The sequence below is a fragment of the Gasterosteus aculeatus genome, chromosome 4 (assembly GCF_964276395.1).
Source record: "Gasterosteus aculeatus chromosome 4, fGasAcu3.hap1.1, whole genome shotgun sequence".
Lineage (NCBI taxonomy): Eukaryota > Metazoa > Chordata > Actinopteri > Perciformes > Gasterosteidae > Gasterosteus > Gasterosteus aculeatus.
Window position 1 is genome coordinate 28,137,527 of NC_135691.1, and position 19,167 is coordinate 28,156,693.

General features: G+C 42.8%; 1 long non-coding RNA gene across 1 annotated transcript; it reads left to right on the forward strand.

The window, feature by feature from the left end:
* The first annotated feature begins 697 nt into the window (after positions 1-697).
* On the forward strand, positions 698-5,982 carry LOC144406156 (uncharacterized). Its single transcript, XR_013467358.1, has 3 exons — positions 698-835; positions 5,061-5,219; positions 5,730-5,982. It is a non-coding gene; the product is annotated as an uncharacterized LOC144406156 (long non-coding RNA).
* The last annotated feature ends 13,185 nt before the right edge of the window (positions 5,983-19,167 follow it).

Here is a 19,167-nt window from a genome sequence, read left to right on the forward strand (position 1 = left end):
CTGCAGTAACCTGCCTGTGCTTCAAGCACAAACACCCCCAAAAGCAATGCAGATTCAGCTGCATGCTATAATACGTCAAACCCAGACAACACGACACGCAAAACTGACAATCAAAAGTCAAGGATAATTTCTCTCCCTCTGTGTCCCTCTCAGCAGTGCGCCAGCACTGTCATCCCCCATGGCGTGCAGCAGAAGTCCTTACTTGGGCCCTCTTCTACAGGTTCAGGCCCTCACTAAAGGAGTCAAGGAAGCAAGGTTGTTCAAGCTTGACAGAAATGTTTTGCTAAAAGCCTAGAATAGGAAACTTATTGTCCTTTTATATATTCCAACATACATACGCATGAGTAATGGAGGCAGGTACCAGGGCCCGGGCCCCTCTGGGCTTTAATAAAATAAATACTAAAAAACAGTAGTCAATGTAACAGAATGCTTAATTGCTGCATGTTGAATGATGAATAAGGCAGCATGTTCTCCTGAAAACATGGGTTAATGGGCCTGTCAGACGCCGGTGCCGACTTTGCTCGAAAGGAAGGATTCTGCTGAGGGACCAAACAGGGAACATTCACTCATTCCTGATAGATTAGCATCTTCGTGTCAATCTCATTTCCTTTAAAAGAGCAACGCCGCTGCAGTCAGTGGTTTTTGAACAAGCAAGTTTCACTTCCGCTCCCCTGCCTATTCAGCATGTGAGGAAGAGGGGGGCCGCACTAAATCAAATCCTCCACTCATGTGCTGAAGCGCTCCACAGGTCCAGGAGGACAGCGTCCACTTCCTTACAATAATCTTTTAATGGACTCTCTCTCCTTCTCTCTGGCAGCTACACTTCGCCTGACAGGTCAGCACCGATTGCCGGGGTCATTAGTCCTCTGATAGGCGGAACGATAAGATCAGCAACAATGGGGACACGGTGTGGACGAGAGAGTGCTGAGCCAGCTACACATCTCGGGGTTAAAGAGGGGAGTCGTACCTTGCAAGGTCGTTCTGAGAAAGCGAGGCACAGCGAGTGTTGCAGCGCTGAGACGTCGCTGTTGATGGAGAACTCTGTGAATACTGTATTCGTATAACAGCGGGTGTCTTCAGTAATAAATGCATTAAACGAGAGAGATCTGGAGCTTCCGCTTCACAAAGAACTCAAAGCCCTGTTTCACTTCACTGACCTTAGCTCTCTTGCAATATTAAAGTTAGAACTGAAAACTTTCAAAAGACTTCCAGCGTGCGACAGAATACTTAATGTTTTGGAAAAACTTTCTCAAATATGTTTTGTACAGCTGCAGCCTACAGATGAAGTGTGACTGAGTCCTATGGATCAGATCAGGCTGGAAATAACAAAAATAATCAAATCTCTTAATGAGCTAGGAGGGGAGTATTTAAAAAGGAGAAAAAAAGGACAAGATAAGTGGTAGGATGTTTGTTCTGCGGGGGGAAGCTTTTGGTCAGTCATCTGATGCAGTTTTCACAGGCGGCCTCACAACAGTAATTAACTGCAGACACAAACAGTTCAATCCATATTGTCTGAGGGGAACAAATGGGCTGGAGTTGATGGGTTGATAGTGGGTAAATGTATTTCTTAATCTACTCGGGGGTGTAACGGTAACTGGGCAAATGTGGCCCACCACCCACAACAAGTCCCTTAAGAGATTATACCAATTGCCATTTCAGAAATGAATTCAGTGACCTACAGTAATGTGAATTTCATTTGCACACTATCTGCTGCAAGACCATTGCGTGTGAGTGTGTTATGGGCATTTTTTTTTTTGGCCTCCGCGTCATTACAACAGTGAAATAAGATGATAAAAACATTGAAATACAAATGACAGCCAAGCATTCTGCTAGCATGATCTGTGACCAAAGTTAGGTTCCGTAAATATGTGCATGCAAAACGCTTCGGCTTTCTGTTTTTTAATCGTGGACAAATCATGTACTTTTTAAATGTTTGTTCTTGCACTCTATACACTCCTACTTGATTACATTTTTAAGGCGAATATTACTATAATAATACTTTTGGCTGCATTTACTTGACAGCAATTGTTAGATGTTTGTTTATTGTGAGAATATTTAATCTTAAAACTATTATGCCTTTTATACATTACACAATGAAGCAGTTACTATTATCTTTATTGGACTAACTGCAACATTAAAGTCTGTTTAAGAATTATTTATTTATTTAGTTTTACTTAGATAAGAATAGATTTAAGAATTAACGCTGAAAACAGTTCGACTGCCTCCAGCTCGTCTTTTTACACACAATAACATTCATTAAGATACATAGATTGACTGTTTCTATTGCGAAATAATTCTACTCTACCCACTAATCAGATTTGATTATGGTTTGCATAACAGCAGCCCCACAAACACGTAACGGAACACACAAGTCAAATTGAGTGGGAAGTAGAACCCTCATTTAGTGCAGCGGCCCTATCTCATGTTATTATTTTAGAATACACAAAAACACTTGGACTGATTAGACAACATTTATTCCCAGGACTAATCAGACTAAGTGCTTCAGAGGGAATATTTTAGAGGAAAAAGAGGCCTGAAAGCACAAGCATGAGTGTGTTTGGTTTGTTCTGATAGATACTGGGTTGTTGCTGCGGTTCATGCAGTATTTAAATTAGGAGTTTTGCCTCACTTTTTCGTTTATTTGATAAAAGATGAACTGCTATACAAAAACATCTAAGTCTGGGATGAGCACGAGAAAATAGTTTGAAAGTAATCTGATGTCATTAATCTGCATTCAGACCACATTTAGGATATTAAAAAGGGAAACCAGGCAAATAGGGAGAACAGCTTTCTGTGGACAGAGGGCGTACTCATTTATGTTTATGAGGCCGATTGAATTTCTTTCATAGGAAGATGACTAGAGTCTGAGAAATTAATGCCTGGGATTAGCACAACACATGAGCAATTCAACATATATTTAGTTTCAGTTCATTACAGCTTTTACGTTGACTGCTGGCTCGGTGAAAACCCCCTCGGGCACACTGAAAGGTCCGCGGAACTCTTTTAATCAGACTCACATTGTGACATTCCTAAAGGAAGCATAGCTAGTACGATGCTTGAACATGTTAAAATAGACTTAGGTTACAGGGGAAATCAAATGCCGATGACTAAGCAAACTTCATGCAGCTTTGTAATGCTTCTGTTATGAAGAACTCACCAAATAAATATAAGCATATAAGCAAATGATCAGAGTGCAAATTGCCACGTATGTCTGGAATAAGTCCAAAACAAGCCTCTTATATAGTAATGATTAAAGGCTGATTACTGCGGGATGTTGTCACACCCTTTTTAATTGAGTTAATGAACAGACAAAGCGCGTCACCAAATGATGTAGAGTCCACAGCCTTCCACCAAGTAGCAAATCAAGAGTCTGAAAAGGGAAGACAATGAAGAACATTCTGTCTATTGGGCTACAGGGAGCAAAGAAGTCAATGAGAAAAAGGACCCTACTCATGTGATTTAATGCCACAGTAAGTGTTGTAAATTTAAGTTTAGAATCTCAGTTGCTAGTTTTAAGTCTTCTTTAGTGCAGCATTATGTTCATCTTGTAAATTATGATCACATACAGAGCCGTATAGATGATAAAGGTAGGGTATGCTTTTGGGCGTGGCTAGTGTATTTTTTGATTACCAGGTCGGCGTCACGGCCTTGTCATGTCTGGGGGTTGTTGTTTCCCGTTCCTCAAAGTTAGCTGTAACTGTATTGTGCGTCTAAAAAAAAAAAAAAGAGTCTCCACCAAAAAGGTCCACCCTTTTGTGTCACCCCTGGGTGGCATTAATGGAACTACAATCCACTTCTTATGTAAACTATGCCTTTCAGATCAAAAATAAAATCCCTTCCTGAACAGATTTCATAATCAGCAGATGCATGTATGAGTAATACAGCTCCAGAAGTCACTCTGTGTGACTTTGGGAAAGTGCCGCTTTGACTGCCAAATTCTGGGGTTCAGCAGGAACCACTTACTCACTGACTTAGTTTAGCATGTTAACATTGGATTTTAGTAAAGAAACAAAGCGCACCTGTGGCCGACAGGAATGGGATTTGCTTACAAACAAAACGTATTGTATAAAGGGAATTTGTACAATAGCTGATATATTAATTCTGGTAATACTGTGTTATTTTACACATCAGTTCAAAAAACAGTTAATAACTGTTACGTGTAGAGATTTGTGCCTCTTGCCCTCACCTTTTTTTTGTTTGTCCTGCAGGTGAGGGGCGGAGTATTGGCTGGCCCTGCCTCCAGAGCACCCCGGTATTGGCCCACACTCCGGCCAATCCGATATGGAGGGCAACTATAAAGCCTCTCACTGTGCTCTCTCTCGGGGCTTGCTTTTTTTCCATTGAGGTTTGTGGTGGGGGAAGTGGGACTGAGGTAAGGCTGGGGTACCCTGTACACACCCACATACACGCAGAGTTACTGTTGTTATTCCACTAGGTTATGGGTTGTTGCCACCGATGTATTTCTGTTATGTTGAGCATTTGTAGAATAGAGTCAGGTCTTTTGTTTTCCTTTTTCTTTCCACCGAGTTGAGCTAGGCCTGGTTTTATTGTACTTTGATAATTTTGTTTGGCACAACCCCCACAGTACACTCTCCCCCCCCCACCTTTTCCCAACCTACCCGTTATGTTCTTTTTTTTTGTAAATAAACCTACTTTTCTTTAACTGCCTCACACGGTTCCTGTTTTATTCCCCCATTGGATGTCAGCGTTTCCCTCTTAACCGGAGGAAACGTAACAATAACATTAAGAAAATGAGCAGATTCTATTTGCAATGTTAAAGCATTTAGTGTGAGTGATTATATTAACCGAGCCACATTATAGTGAAGTAATACTAATAATGGGTTTGATAGAAGTGCAGCTGTTAAATAACTCATGGTCTGACCAAACAGCTTTAAGGCTTTAGTGTGATGATTGCTTCTTTCAAGGACAGAAACTGACTGAACATATTGGAAAAATAAAAGTGGTGCACAAAGATGGGAAAGGAGGACTTTAACTGAGAGTGACTCTGAGCTCGGGGTCGGGGCCGGCCAAAGAACAGGACCTTGACATTGTGATTTCAGTTTCTTGCTCAGGGTTACTGCAGCGTGGGGGCTGGCTGTCACAATCTTCCAACCCAGGCCTCTCTCAAGAAAAAGTACTGCCAACCCAACTCAAACATCAGCATGCAGCAACAAAGCGACACATCTATGCACCTCGCTCTAAGGCTACAAGAGACGACGGTATGATCTGCAGGGATTTTGTTACATCCTATTTCAAATTGTGCATTAAGAAGATTGTTTATACACTGTGATTGGATCATAAGGGCTGAAAATACCAATACAAGTGCATCCTGATATGCTGGAAGCCACGCTGAAAGCTTGTGTTGCTTCCTCCCGCACTAAGCCAGCCTCTGATTTCTGAGGATGCCATTATTACACATCAAAGCAAGTGAGGATGGTTCATTTATCCTGTAAACACACGGGCATTACTAATTACGCTGCATATCACCTTAAAAGAATTCCACCTCCATCAAAGTCACGACTGTTCGATAGAAAACGATTTCTTCCTCTTTTCTTCTCTCGCCAGGACAGGATTAAAAGCTGGTTAACGTTCAATTCCTTTAATGTCGCCTCCTTCCCCGACATCTGTTTCCAGCTAATTAAATTTCCATCCGGGGTTATTCTGTATTGGCTGGCTGACAGGTAACATTATGAAGCGTGACCTTCCTGGCGTTCTTTTCCCTCTGACAGATCAGGATCCCTGCTGGTGAGGAGCTGTGGGTTGACGGCAGGACTGTTCCAGACTGTCCCCCATTTCATGCGACACATACACTTGTCAAGTTGCGTCAAATCACACCATTTTTTTTTAAAACATGTCATACGAATAAACTGGTCGAGCTCTACATATAATTGACCTGTTTAACGTTCATTCTGCATAAATGTCATGTGAAAACACTTGTGTCGAGTATAAAATTGAATCCATAATCAGTTATTTTTAAGACTGCTGAACAATGACCAAAATCTAAGGTTGACTCATCTCTTTGAGTAGGAGGAGTGGGAAGCTACAAAATAAGCTTCCGTAACCAGTTATGGAAGCTTCTTCAGTGTGTGTGTGTGTGTGTTGTGGGTACACACAAGATGGTTTCCAGTAGAATATTCAAAATGGTGATTTGAATGAAAGAAAATGCAGCGCTCCAGACTAGCATATATTTGTGGGGTGATCGAAAGCTATAAAGCTACAATAACATTACCACGCTTTCACATTTTCTTGATTGTAGAGAAAATACCTTTAGCCTACATACAATTTTGGATGCAGGACCTTTACTTTGACAGTTTTTTTAAACCCTGGGGCCAGTTAACTAAGCTAAAGATGTGAGTAATAACTCAACCATTTCTATCCATCAATCACAGTCATGGCTTGGTCATGCATTAACAGCGGCGTCTCAGTCTTGTTGTCCCTCTCACCGCAGCCACCTCCATCTCCTTGAATAATTAAATGGATTGGCTCGTTTTTGGAACGGCGTAACCGCTAGATAGATTGTTTCCTAATGTTTTCCGCTGCTGCGAACATGCACATTGCGTTTAATTAGTCTCAACCTGCACTCACAGAAACCAGTGGCATGTGTATTATGCTGTTATGTCTCTGTTTATGGGCGAGGACAATGTGTGAGGAAAAAGCAAACCCTGTGTTCAATTGGCCATTCACCGAGCTCAGCCGGGTGTAAGGGCCCTCTGGCCATGAGAGCCCAACAAAGACTGCAGGCAGGCAGGCTGCGTTTATTCAGATCCTCAAAAAATGATGCTTATTATAAGCAGATTATATTATTATTAAGTTATGCTGCCATTGCAACATTCTAGGGACCACATGAACATCCATTATTTTAAAGCTAAATACAGAGAAGACATGACAGGAGAGGTAGTGGTAAAAGGTTTGTAAAGGAGATATTGCAATGAAACGCTTGTGCACATACTGTACATTTGGGTATCTGGACAACTTACCCGACCCACAACTGTGACAACCCAGTCACTGTTGTTGTGGGGTTAATAAGCCATTCACCTCCCACTACATGCAGGTGCATTAGAACAACCCTCCCCCCTCCCCTCCCCGCCCACCACACACCTTCCTCATCTTTGCAACAGAACATATGTCTCGCAAATCAATCTGGGCTTTTTCAAAGGGACGGCGGGCTCCACCATGACTGAGCAAAGCAAAGATGCACTGACACAAATTCAAATTTCTCAAAACTCTAAAGAAGGGCATGCAGTTTGTTTGCCCCATTGATCCCTGGGAAATGATGTGAGCAGAATTCAAAAGCGGTTTGAAATAAATCCGTTATTCATACTACATGTTACTTTTAGTTAAGACGTTCCAAGATGCATTTTTGAAGGTATATAATAATGTCCATGAAGTGGAACTATAGGCCAAAAGGAAAGAGAATCTGTGTATGCTGCCCGCAATAAGAAGCTTCTGCTGAAGTTGTTGAAGTCTAACAAGTTCCACTGAAGCAATCAGATCATTTTCAAAAGGAGCTTGTGAACCTGATAACTCTGCGTGACTGCAGAAAGGAGAAGCGTGCTAAGAGGGGAGAGCAATACGGTTGGAGAAACAGGCCAATGTCACAAAGGATGCAGTGGATAAATAGAAAACAGGGAGGCTGGCAAACAGTCGGAAAAATAACTGTATTGTTTTGTGTCTGTGAATACATTAGAAGCAGCATGTGCCAAGAGCTTTTCAGTTTACCTCTCCAGGCTGGCAGAGGGAAATGTAGAAGGAAGTATGAAATTGTCTTCATGCTAAATTGCACACGGTTTCTCAAACCTCACAACACATACCGCCCTTGAGAATGACGTTCTTGGGGCTAAGCCAGCCACATTTCAATGTTTCCTCAGCTGATGTTGGAAAATTTGAGGTCTATAATGAGATTTAGATAAGACGATAACCATTCAGACAAAAATGAAAACAAATCAGGATGCCCAGTATGGGAAACAATTTAAACCCTTGAGCAATAACAATAACACAGTAAATGATGGCTTTTATTGATGCACAAAGACGAGGTGAACATCAGAGAAGGACATTTTCCAAAAACTTTGTACAGTTCAGTGAGTGTGATTGGTTTTGAAGGAGCTCATGTCCTATCACAGCCAATAAAGCACTCAACCGATTCATGGGATCATTCTCGATGACTTCTGGCGGCAAAATACAACACATGGAATAACGGACCTTGACACTCACCTTTCCTAACTTCTAAGTTTAAGATGCACCCATCAGTGCCACTCATCAGTAGGTTTACCGCAGCCAACTTTTGTGAAACACATTTCTTCAGATGCTTTTTAGCAGCTTAAAGGGGACCAGCGGATGTAAACGGTGCTCGATCTCCTTGATACGTCGCCTTAACAAACCTCTCTCTCGAATATTTCACACTATAGAAGCTTGAACTGATAGTGGAGAGGGATATCATGACACGCTGCAGGCAGAACACATGAGCCTTGCTTATAGAGGCTTTTGAAACAGCATTGTGTTACGCGTGGTTGACTAAACTATGAATCATCGTCATTGTAGTGTGGGAACTCTTAAACTTTTAAATTTTAAATCGTATTTGTCATATTCCTGCATTCCGGCATAATATGACTACTCGGCTAAACATCAGCCCGGGTGGGAAGAACATATTGCGCTGCTGCGTACTCATAGAGCAACCAAGCCATGTTTTTATGGTTGTTTTTGATCTTGCCCGATGTGATGCCTGAAGCCCACAGTGGCCTTGGCTGTTGCGGTACGCATCTCTAAGCTTCTTCCAATGGCCAATGCGTTGTCTAATTGAACAGCTAGGAAACATTGGTTGGTTTGAAAACCCTTAAAGCTTAAGACGAGTTTAAGTCACTCAGGGAAGCTTAATTTTTTTGCTTGCAAAACAAAATGCTCAAAATGAATTGTAGATACAAGCTATAATAAGTAACAAAAACTCAACAAAACATACCATTTAAAAAAATGTATTTAGGACCGATGAACAGCCATCCACAAAAGACAACTATGAAATATGTGTCAGTCAGTGTGTTTGTGTCATTAACCAGAAAAATGCCACTGGACACAACAATATCAACAACAGAAAAAATGTAGATATGGGTACAAATATGTAAACAGTCTACACAAGATGCAATAGACAATAGACTAAAGACACACGTGAACAGCATGTACTAAACCCATTAATGAGCCACACATGACATTGCTTGGGAGCCGGGAGTCTCAGAGAGCTCAATCTGAAGAAAAAAAAAATCTAAAACCCAATAAAAACTCTAGAGCAGCGATTCCCAAAGTGTGGGCCGCGACGGTACTGCAGGTGGGGCACGAGAGGTCATTTACAATAAATAACGTTTTTTAATTTTCAATTTTTAAAAGTTTTAAATTAATATAAAAATATTTATGATGCGGCACATTAGTTATATGAAACATTAGTTGATGAAGAACAAACAATTCAAACGATCAGATTAATAAAACAATAAGGCTCTCGCTCGAAACGGCTGCTCTTGTCCGCCTGTCGTTGTTCAACAAATGGGGCGCCCTCTTGTAGTATTAAAGTAAATATACCGCATTTTCCGCACTCCAAGGCGCACTTAAAAGGCTTTAATTTTATCAAAAAACGACAGTGCCATATAATCCGGAGCGCCTTATATATATGGATCAATTGGTTAATCGGTTGATCCATACTGGTTGTACACGGCGCTCAAGGCGCTCTGCCAAACATGACAAAGCTCGTCTACGACGGCGAGATGCTGAGCGGCGCTCAAGCACGTGAGATAAGGAGCTTGTTTCAGTGCGCGTCGGAGAAACAAAGCTGTCGTTCTCGCCGAGCACTGCATGAGATTAAAGAGCGAGAGACGGTGCCCTTTTCTCTACAGTAGCTGAACCATCTTAATGGGGAAAATAAGTTATTCTAAAAGCAGCCGAAGATTTAAGGCGTGGATGGCGAGGGGGCGGCGGGAGCGGACGCACCTCGCAGCATCCATCGGACCCTGAAAGCACCGTCTCCACCTTACTGTCAAAAAGAACAACAGCGAGCGCGTAGAAAACTCCTTCGAGCGCGAGCAGAGATTCTCCTCGCGAGCAACGAAGTTCATGTTTCGCAAGCGAGCAAATACCTCGCAGAGACAAACTTTTGCTCGCGCGAGACGGACTTTTGCTCTCGGATGTTTGATTTTGGTTAAATTCTTAAGGTAATTTAATCATTATGTTTTGATCATAGATGTGATTAAAGGTTTGGGTGGGCCGCGAAAGATTTTCAGATTTCAAATTGGGCCGCGGCATTCTTGAGTTTGGGAACCGCTGTTCTATAGCATTGACAAAGACGAAAACTAAAGACATTTTCTCTATAATTCTATTTTAATTAGTTTTGTAAAGACACAATACAGTTTCAGTTAGTTATTGTTTTTTCATAAAGGCTCGTTTTTATTTTTATTTCAGTTAACAAAAAAAAAAAATCACACCTCGTTTTCGTTTTTGCGTTAGTTTTCGTTAACGATAATAACCTTGCTCTGCACGAGATTTCCCTTTGATGGTCGCCACAGTCCGTCCGAGAGTTGCATGGAAAGGCAATAACGGCTAAGCAAACAGTGTTTGGAAGCACATGCGGAAAATGAAAGATGCGAGTTGGTAAGTGAGTCTGTGACAAGTGATAAGGCGTACAATACATCGCCAAACCGCCAAGGTTCGACTACTATATGTGCTGCCTCTTGGAATTCTGCATGAGATTTTCAATAACATAACAGCATTCCAGCTCAAATTGCAGATAAATACATTCAATTGCACAAGATTTAATCAAATATATATAGTGGCATCACAAAGGGGACACGTGGTGGAAGGCTGCTACACACTGGATCGGTGTCCCCACCCCAAAATGGCCGCTGCCGCACTCACTACAGCCCCCAGAATGCCTCACAGAGCACCCAGCTGTAGGTGTTTAAGCCAATTGGTTACGGCAGGGCTTAAAAGCCACAGCACCCGGCTGGCGAGAACGGAAGGAGAGCACGGAGCATTGGAGCATCACTCCCTGGAGGACTCCCTGGACCACCCAGTAAAGGGGACACTTTTTGTTTGTTATTTAAGAAAATAAACCTATCTATGTTTTTTTTTTCTGTGATGTCACCCCCCCCCCATCAGTCCTGCCATTCCAGCAATACATAGCTCTGTGTTGCTCACCTTGCTCTCACTCTTTTTCTCTCCAACTATCGGCACGATGGAAACATATTTCTGGCAGTGAGCCCCTGAAACACAATTCGTCCCCTGTCGATATCCTGCTTCCACCATCACACCTCCATCCATCTGTCTCTCTCCTTCTCACAGTCTCTCACCCCGCCTGCATTTTTTTACCCATCTTGCTGAGCTCCCTCTCGTGTCCTGTCCAACACCCGTACTCCTGGTTGACTGATCTGTGGCCAAGATTTCCTGCAACGCGAGGCTGTAGGCCCCCCTCCCCCTGCCGTCAATGCCGCAATCCACCACCTTACTTGCTCCCTCCCCACCGCCTCCCAGGCCCTTCTTCATTCTGGGCAATTGCCTTCGCTCTCTGCGCGGCGGGTCTCTGATGCGGTTTGCAGTGTGAACCGATTTCACCTTGCAACCCTCACCTACCATTCCTCCTTACCCATGAACCTGCGCTGACCCCCGTCCCCTCTCGCTTTGCTCCACGGTCCCTTCATTTTTCACAACATCCCGATCTGCCAGGTGAGGATGCTGTTTTCATTAGGTGTTGACATGGAAGGCTAAGCACACCAACTCACTCACACACACACACTCACCACAGTCTTGGGCGGCACCACAAAACACGCACCCAAAAGCGATTGACTGGTGACAATAGCAATAATCACCTACACTAATCCATTTAGAACCTTTGTCAATGGTAGTAGCATGGAAGCGGGACTGAGAGCGATTGGCTCTCCGCAATGTGATACATTCTTAGTGTGTCAAAGCCAGACTCATTTAAGACAAAGCTAATCTGGCCAAAGTCTGATCTAAAGCAAGGCAGAACAACCCCCCTTTGATAAACTGTGGTGACCTGACCTAGACAATGTCTAGTTTGACCAATGATGAGTGCACTATAGGGGTGTAACGATTCATTCACTGAATCGATTAATCGATTTATATTCCTGCGATCCAACTGAAACAATCTGTGCTCCGCAAATCGGCATCCTGGACGACATATATCGATTACAAATCGATTGAAATGGTACATAATCGATTGTATCGATACTTGGAAACTGCACATTGGATTTAAGCACAAAAACGGTATGGATGTTTGGTTTGTTTGTTTTTTAGCACTTTAGACACGTTAAACGTTACTCGATTCAGTCTGCCTGTCTGTGACGTCATCAGTACGCAGCGGCAGCCACGAGAAACTCGGAACAACAACAAAACACTGCGTGGAGGAGACGACTGCGAGCAAGACATTTACAAACAAACGTATTGATCCAGCGTGTGGAAACATTTTGGCTTTTGCAAACACGGAGGTCTTCTAAACAAGTCGGTCGCTGTTTGTAGAATATGCAGAAGCCAAATAAAAAGCAGCAGCAGGTAACTCCAGCTCTGCAGACACCTCAGGCCTCGCCAGCACAAAACAATTGTAACAATTGCCAAGTTTATCTGTAAAGACATGCGACCCTACAATGTGGTTGAAAATCTGGGGTTCTGTGAATTGATCCAAACATTGTGTAATTATTGTGTAATGTTTACATTGAAAATGGCACTCGATTCAAATAAAAGGTTAATACATTTGCCATTAATTGTTGTTTACTTGTTTATAATATCCATAATTAATTTAAACCTGATTTCCTTACAAGAAACAACAGGGATCTCAGAAACTCGAATCGTTCTAAATTAACCCAGATCGTCCATGAATCGAATTGGCAACCATGAATCGTGATTCGAATCGTTGTTAAAATGAATCGTTACACCCCTAGTGCACTATGAACACAAACTCATTGAATCCAATAAAAAATACTTGTTCCCACTATTTCAAACAGGTTTTTCTTCAAGTTTGTGAACAATGGCTTGAATATTGTTTAGATTCTTACAATCTGGGCAAAGTAAACTCCAATGGTACTTTCTAAATTAATTAAAAACACTGCACATATTGGACTGATAATGCTTAGATATTCTCACATCCCGCTGGGCGATTTTTATGAACTGGAATCAACAGGGACACCGATACTACATCAATGCCTAAGTAGAGAAAAACTGTATATGATACACATTTAAAAGAACGTCTTTCTAGGTATTGTGTTTTTACATTACATGCGATTTAGCTGACGCTTTTATCCCAAGCGAGTTACAATAAGTGTATTTCAACCATAAGGATACAAACCATATCTCTGGTGCAGCCAAAACAACTTGGAGCTTAACGCTCTGAAGACAGTGTAGATGGTAGGGGATTTTAGGATGAATGCAGCCCCTCCACTCTGTGTGACTCCCCCGTCACCGCTGTGGATTCCTTCCGTCTTCTGGGCTCCATCATCACCCAGGACCTCAAGTGGGAGCTGAACATCACCAAGAAGGCTCAGCAGAGGATGTTCTTTCTGAGGCAGCTGAAAAACTCCAACCTGGCAAAGACAATGATGGTGCACTTCTACACCGCTAAGTCCATCTGCTAAGTCCTCTGCTCCTCCATCACCGCCTGGTACGCTGCAGCCACAGCGATGGCTGCAATCGGCAGTCCCTCTGGACCCTGAAGCAAGCCAGAAAGATTGTAGCCAACCTCTCTCACCCCGGATAAAACACTTCTGGCCGGAGGCTGAGGTCCATCAGGACAAAGACCTCACGCCACACAAACATTTTCTTCCCGTTGGCAGTGGGGACCCGGGTCCCCCACCGACTGACTACTTAAAACACTTTTGGACACTGGTCTTGATGGTATTGATATGGTATTGATATCGGTTTGCCTGTGCACTCTTTTTATTTTATATTTTATATTCAATTAATTTAATTGTACATTATTCTGCCGTGTTCCATTTATGCACCACCCACCATGAAATTTCCTTGTATCTTATACCTGGCAAATAGATGTTTGTGATTCTGATTTTAAAAAATGAGAGCCAAGTACCATAAGATATAAGGGTGGAACATCATGGATGCTTGAGAGTGGTGTGCTGCATAACAGTGCTAAAAATTCAAAATCTGAAAATACTTTCAACCATCCTCCATATTTACTCCCAGTAGACTTTACTAAGAGTACTATAACATTGGTCTGCAACTTCTTTAAAATTGAAAAGGTTAATTCGGCATTCATACCTCTGCCCCATTACTTTTCAATGCTGCCTATGTCAGCTTGATCAATATATTGCCACTGGCTTTGTGTCCATCAACAAATAACTATGCAAACAGAAATCAATGGCTCAACAACAGAAAATCACTGGCTCACCATTTAAAGCCATGCACATCTCCCAAAATGTCTTTGGGCCATACAGTGGCAGGGTGTGCAATAAAAGGCCAATGCTGCCGTCACACCAAAAGCGAAGCGAAGGACGGCAAAAGACACGCATGGAGCAAAGCGGATAAATCGTCATCACCGTCGTCCTGCTGCCAGAGCGTGAATATACTTTATGAAACTGCCACTCGAGGCAGATAGACAGGCGCTCCGCAGCTGATGTTGAACGCATGTAAGTTTGTTGTGTCCGACGTTTGTGTAATTTCAACAACAAGTGCAGAGGAGAAATAATGTTTATTTCCATGGTGGATGGTGGAAATGAGAACGGTCTTTACAGAGACATGCTACAGAGATAAGCCATGCCCCCTTTCCGGCGCGTATGAAGTGAATGAAGAAGACGCAAAATGTTAGTGGGAGTAGTTTTAGTGAACCGTTTTATTTTGTATTAAAACACTGATCTTATTGTCTATGATTTATGAGAAAAAAAATTGCGGCATAAAAACATGCATGACTGTCTTACTGCAGGAAAATTGTTTTCCACACATTCTCTATGCACAGGCAGTTCTTAGTCCTTATCCGTCAGTGATCACTGTCCTCATAATCCCAAAACACTCAGTCACTGACCTTCTTATTCAATTGGTTTACGGTTTGAAAAAAATTATACAGCTCATACCCTTTCAAGAGGTTCTGAGCCGTTGGGAAACACTCAAATAATCACACACACACAGTATATAATATATAGTCTGTCTGCGTCCGTCTCACTCACTGTCTGCAAGACTGTCTCATTCATTACATTACATGTCATTTAGCTGACGCTTATCGAAAGCGACTTACATTGCATTTTCAACCTATGTTTTTTTTTAGTTTGCCCAAGGAGCAATTAGGTGTCTTGGTCAGGGACACACAGATGGGGTTCGAACCACCAACCCTGCGGTTCCCAGCGCACCCTCTCCACTCCATGCGCCACCATTGCCACCGTTTCACTCACTGTCTGTCACTGTCGGTGGGTCTGTCTCACTCACTGTCTGTCTCTCTGTCTGTGGTTTGTCTCACTGTCTGTATGTCTTTCTCAATCACTATTCATCTGTCTCAGTTTGTCTGCATGTCAGTCTGTCTGTGAGTCTGTCTTTGTCAGAGCGTTTGTCTCACTCACTGTCCGTCTATCTCACTCACCGTCAGTCACATTCAATGTCTGTGCGTGTGTGTCTGTTTTTCTCATTAACTGCTTGTCTGTTTATGTCACTGACTGACTGTGTGTCAGTCTGTCTCTGCGTCAGTCTGTCTCTGCGTCAGTCTTTCTCACTCACTGTCAGTGTGCCTGTCGTCTCTCTCACCTCGCTGTCTGTCTGGGTGTCTGTCTTTCTCTCTGTGTCTCGTCTCTCACTGTGTCTGTTTTCATCAATCACTGCTAGTCTGTTTGTGTCACTGAATGCGTCTGCGTGTCAGTCGGTCTGTCTGTCTGTCTTTCTCACTCACAGTCTGTGCGTTAGAGCGTTTGTCTCACTCACTGTGCGTTTGTCTCTCTCGCGATTTCTCAATGGGTCTGTCTCTCTCGCGATTTGTAAGTGTATCTCTCTCACTCACTGTCAGTCTGGGCGTCTGTCTCAGCTTTAGCTTCCAGCATTTTCTGCAAGAAGTGCATTTTCAAGTTCTTTTAATTATTTCAATAACTTTTATCCATGTATGTACTGTATAGTTATATATATTTCCCGGGATTCTCAAGCGTCCTTTCGGCAGAAACCAGACAGGGCCGGTAGCCGGTAGGGTTCGGTGCAAAGGGCTTCGGAGGCTCTGGCTTGCGGTGTGGATGTGCACAGCATGGAGAAGGTCAGGGTGCCATTTAGGTGGTTGGTTGGTTGGATTGTGGGGAAGCGTTGGGCTACTGTGGCGCAACCCTGTACTGTATTGCCATTGCAATTATCTGAGGCTTGAAAGTAATTGGACAATTATTTAATGGGCAGATGCGGCCTGTTCCCTTGTTGTTCCAAGACAAATCAACCAGAGGGTCGGGAGTTGATTTAAAATGAAGAGTTTGCGATTACTTGCTTGGAGTAAAAAGCAAAAAGCAAAGCAAAAACGTGTCAAAGTAAGTGAAGGAAGCCCCACAGAGAACGTCCCTGTTCTCGGATGCAATAGTAGCTATCATTTTCCAAACCACGGATGTTTGCTGCTCGATCCTCTTACCAGTCTTTTGCATCGGCAATCACCGTTGAAACGCAAATATTCTTAATTATTTCCAAATGTCAAGGGATCCACACAGAATATCCAGCAATTCTTTCATATATGCTTTCATACCCAACAAACATACCAAAGACATGTTGCTGTGTAGGGTCTTTTTTTATGTTTCACTGAACTATGGCAACAAATTGTGACCCGCTTTGAGCCTGTAAATCCAAGCAACATAGATGCATAAACAGTAATAAAAAGAGACTAAAATAGAAGCGCTTCAACATCAGCCTGAACCCCGAGCAGGCTGAGGATTTGAAATGGGTTCCAGAGATGGGGCAGCTGGGTCTCAACCTCCCTCCTGCATTAATCACTGTAAAGATCATCTCGCATAGGATGCTGGATGCCAACGCTGGGGAAGGAGGAGTGAGGATTGAGGTGGACGGCACTAAAAAACTAAGAGCAAAGGGGGAAGGGGTTGACTTTAATGTTGAAGTACCTGGTGATCGGTAATGAGGTTGGGGGGCAAAATGGTTCAGAGGTTTGGGGGGTCCAGCCCATGTCCCGCGGGGCTACGGGGTCCTTGACCTACTTTTAATAAGAAGTAGGAGCCGGTTGGGGGCTTCGACAGAGGAAAGTAGTATAGATTTCACTTTTCCTCTTTCCACTTAATTAAACATTATCCCTATGACCTACACACCACATTGTAATAAAACAAAACATACCGAGACCTTAGCACTTTGTGATTAGAGCAAGTTAATTGCTCATTTCCAGCACAAAGGAATTAGGAAAAGGTCATCGACACATTTTGAAAGGTAAAGGAGACCAGCTTAACTTTATGAATAGATGATTGCTCTGAGTGTGAGTATGACTGCAAATTGAGACGCGACATAGCTAATAAGTGTATGTGACAATTTCTGTGTGTGATAACTCAATGTTGCTACACTGGATAACAGAAATACGGTCATGTGGTGGACCACTATTGGACTTTGTTTTATCAGGAGGCCAGAAACAGGACAGCAGTATTTCAGGATGTTGAGAGTTAGTACGGAATTATGCCAGTTCAAGTCCTCATAGCGGGGAAGTACGAAGTGTGCACTGCCAGTGCCGCGCTGCGCGTGAGACGGCCCTGAACTCGCTCGGACTTTGCCATCAATGCGTGTGTGTCGGTCCATTTAACACAATGCGATTTCAACTTAAATGACCCTCAGTGATCTAAAAATAATCACAGGTAAGACTATTAAACAACGGTCATTCTTGCTATATACTATAAATAAAGTGTTTCGTGCCATCTGGTCCAAATAATAATATTTCAGCATGCCATGAATAGTAACTAATGCAGCATTACATGAGCACATTTATGGCTGTTTTTCATTTCAAGATGTATTTGGGCAAATGGAAGCCTTCTATTCCAAAGTCATAGCTAGTCTCCTTCCTTTCCTCTTTTTCATTTGTGCAAAACGACAACCACCACAAACTAAATGTGTCCAGCAGGTCTTAAACCCTGAATGTCAGTTCTAGTTGATACAAGAGCTCCAGTGATATGTAGGCACGCCCCCCCCAGGCAAACAAACACACACACACATCATGGGTGGGGTCATATTTCACAGCTTTAATGAATAGCTGGAGCCGCTACTGACAATCCCCCCCACCCCCCCAGTGCAGAGGGAGAATAATAAGCTCTACATAATAGCTGTCCCTCGTCAGCGTTCACTCATCGCAGCATGGAGGAGCACACTCGCTCCCTTCTTTCCTCCTCATCACCCCCTTCACACCCCTGTGAAGGAGCGGGTTGGTAAAGCAGAATGGGGCGAGCTTCGAGGATCCCATGGGAGCTGGCTACACGAACAAGCTATTATGCAGAAATAGGCTCACACGTTTCAGGGGCCAAAAGGGGGCATGCTTAAGTAAAGAATCCCCACTACTCACTTTCACAGCCGAGACGCAACCACAGAGCAACGCAAAGTCTTTAGCAATGTCTCATGCGCACAAAAACACACACTCCCGTGTGCATTCAAAAAATATATAGAAAAAACTGATATTGCAGCCTGGACAAAACAAGCAATTAATTTGCTGGTAGACGCACAATCAGAGGACAAAACAGACGGAAAAAACATGCCCAGGTGTTGTACAGCAGGTCGCTAGCTTTTATTCAGAGGCAAATTCAAATTACTATCAGGTAGTCTACCTCCTCCACACATTTCTGTGCCGTTTAAAGAATGAATTAATCTCTTGGGTAAAGGCATTTTCATTATTCAGTGCGGTTGCAGATTCAGAAAAGGCTCCGGCGAGAGTATTATGATGGCAACGCTGCCCCATTCTTGCTCACAAACCACAATGCTCTCAAGACCTATTGCCAACACTGAAGGTTTGTTGTATCTCCAAATGAGGATTACATTTGAATAATTTATACAAATAGAGCAACAGCTATTTCAACGGCCAAAAGTCATATACAACTTGGCTCAACAAAGTCACTCTGACTCTCATTATGTTTCCAATTACTACATACAATTCGACCCAAAATGAACCAAATTGATCTCACTTTACAATTGACTATGCTATATTAGAACCAAATAGATCATGCATTTACTCTGACATTATAAGCAATAATA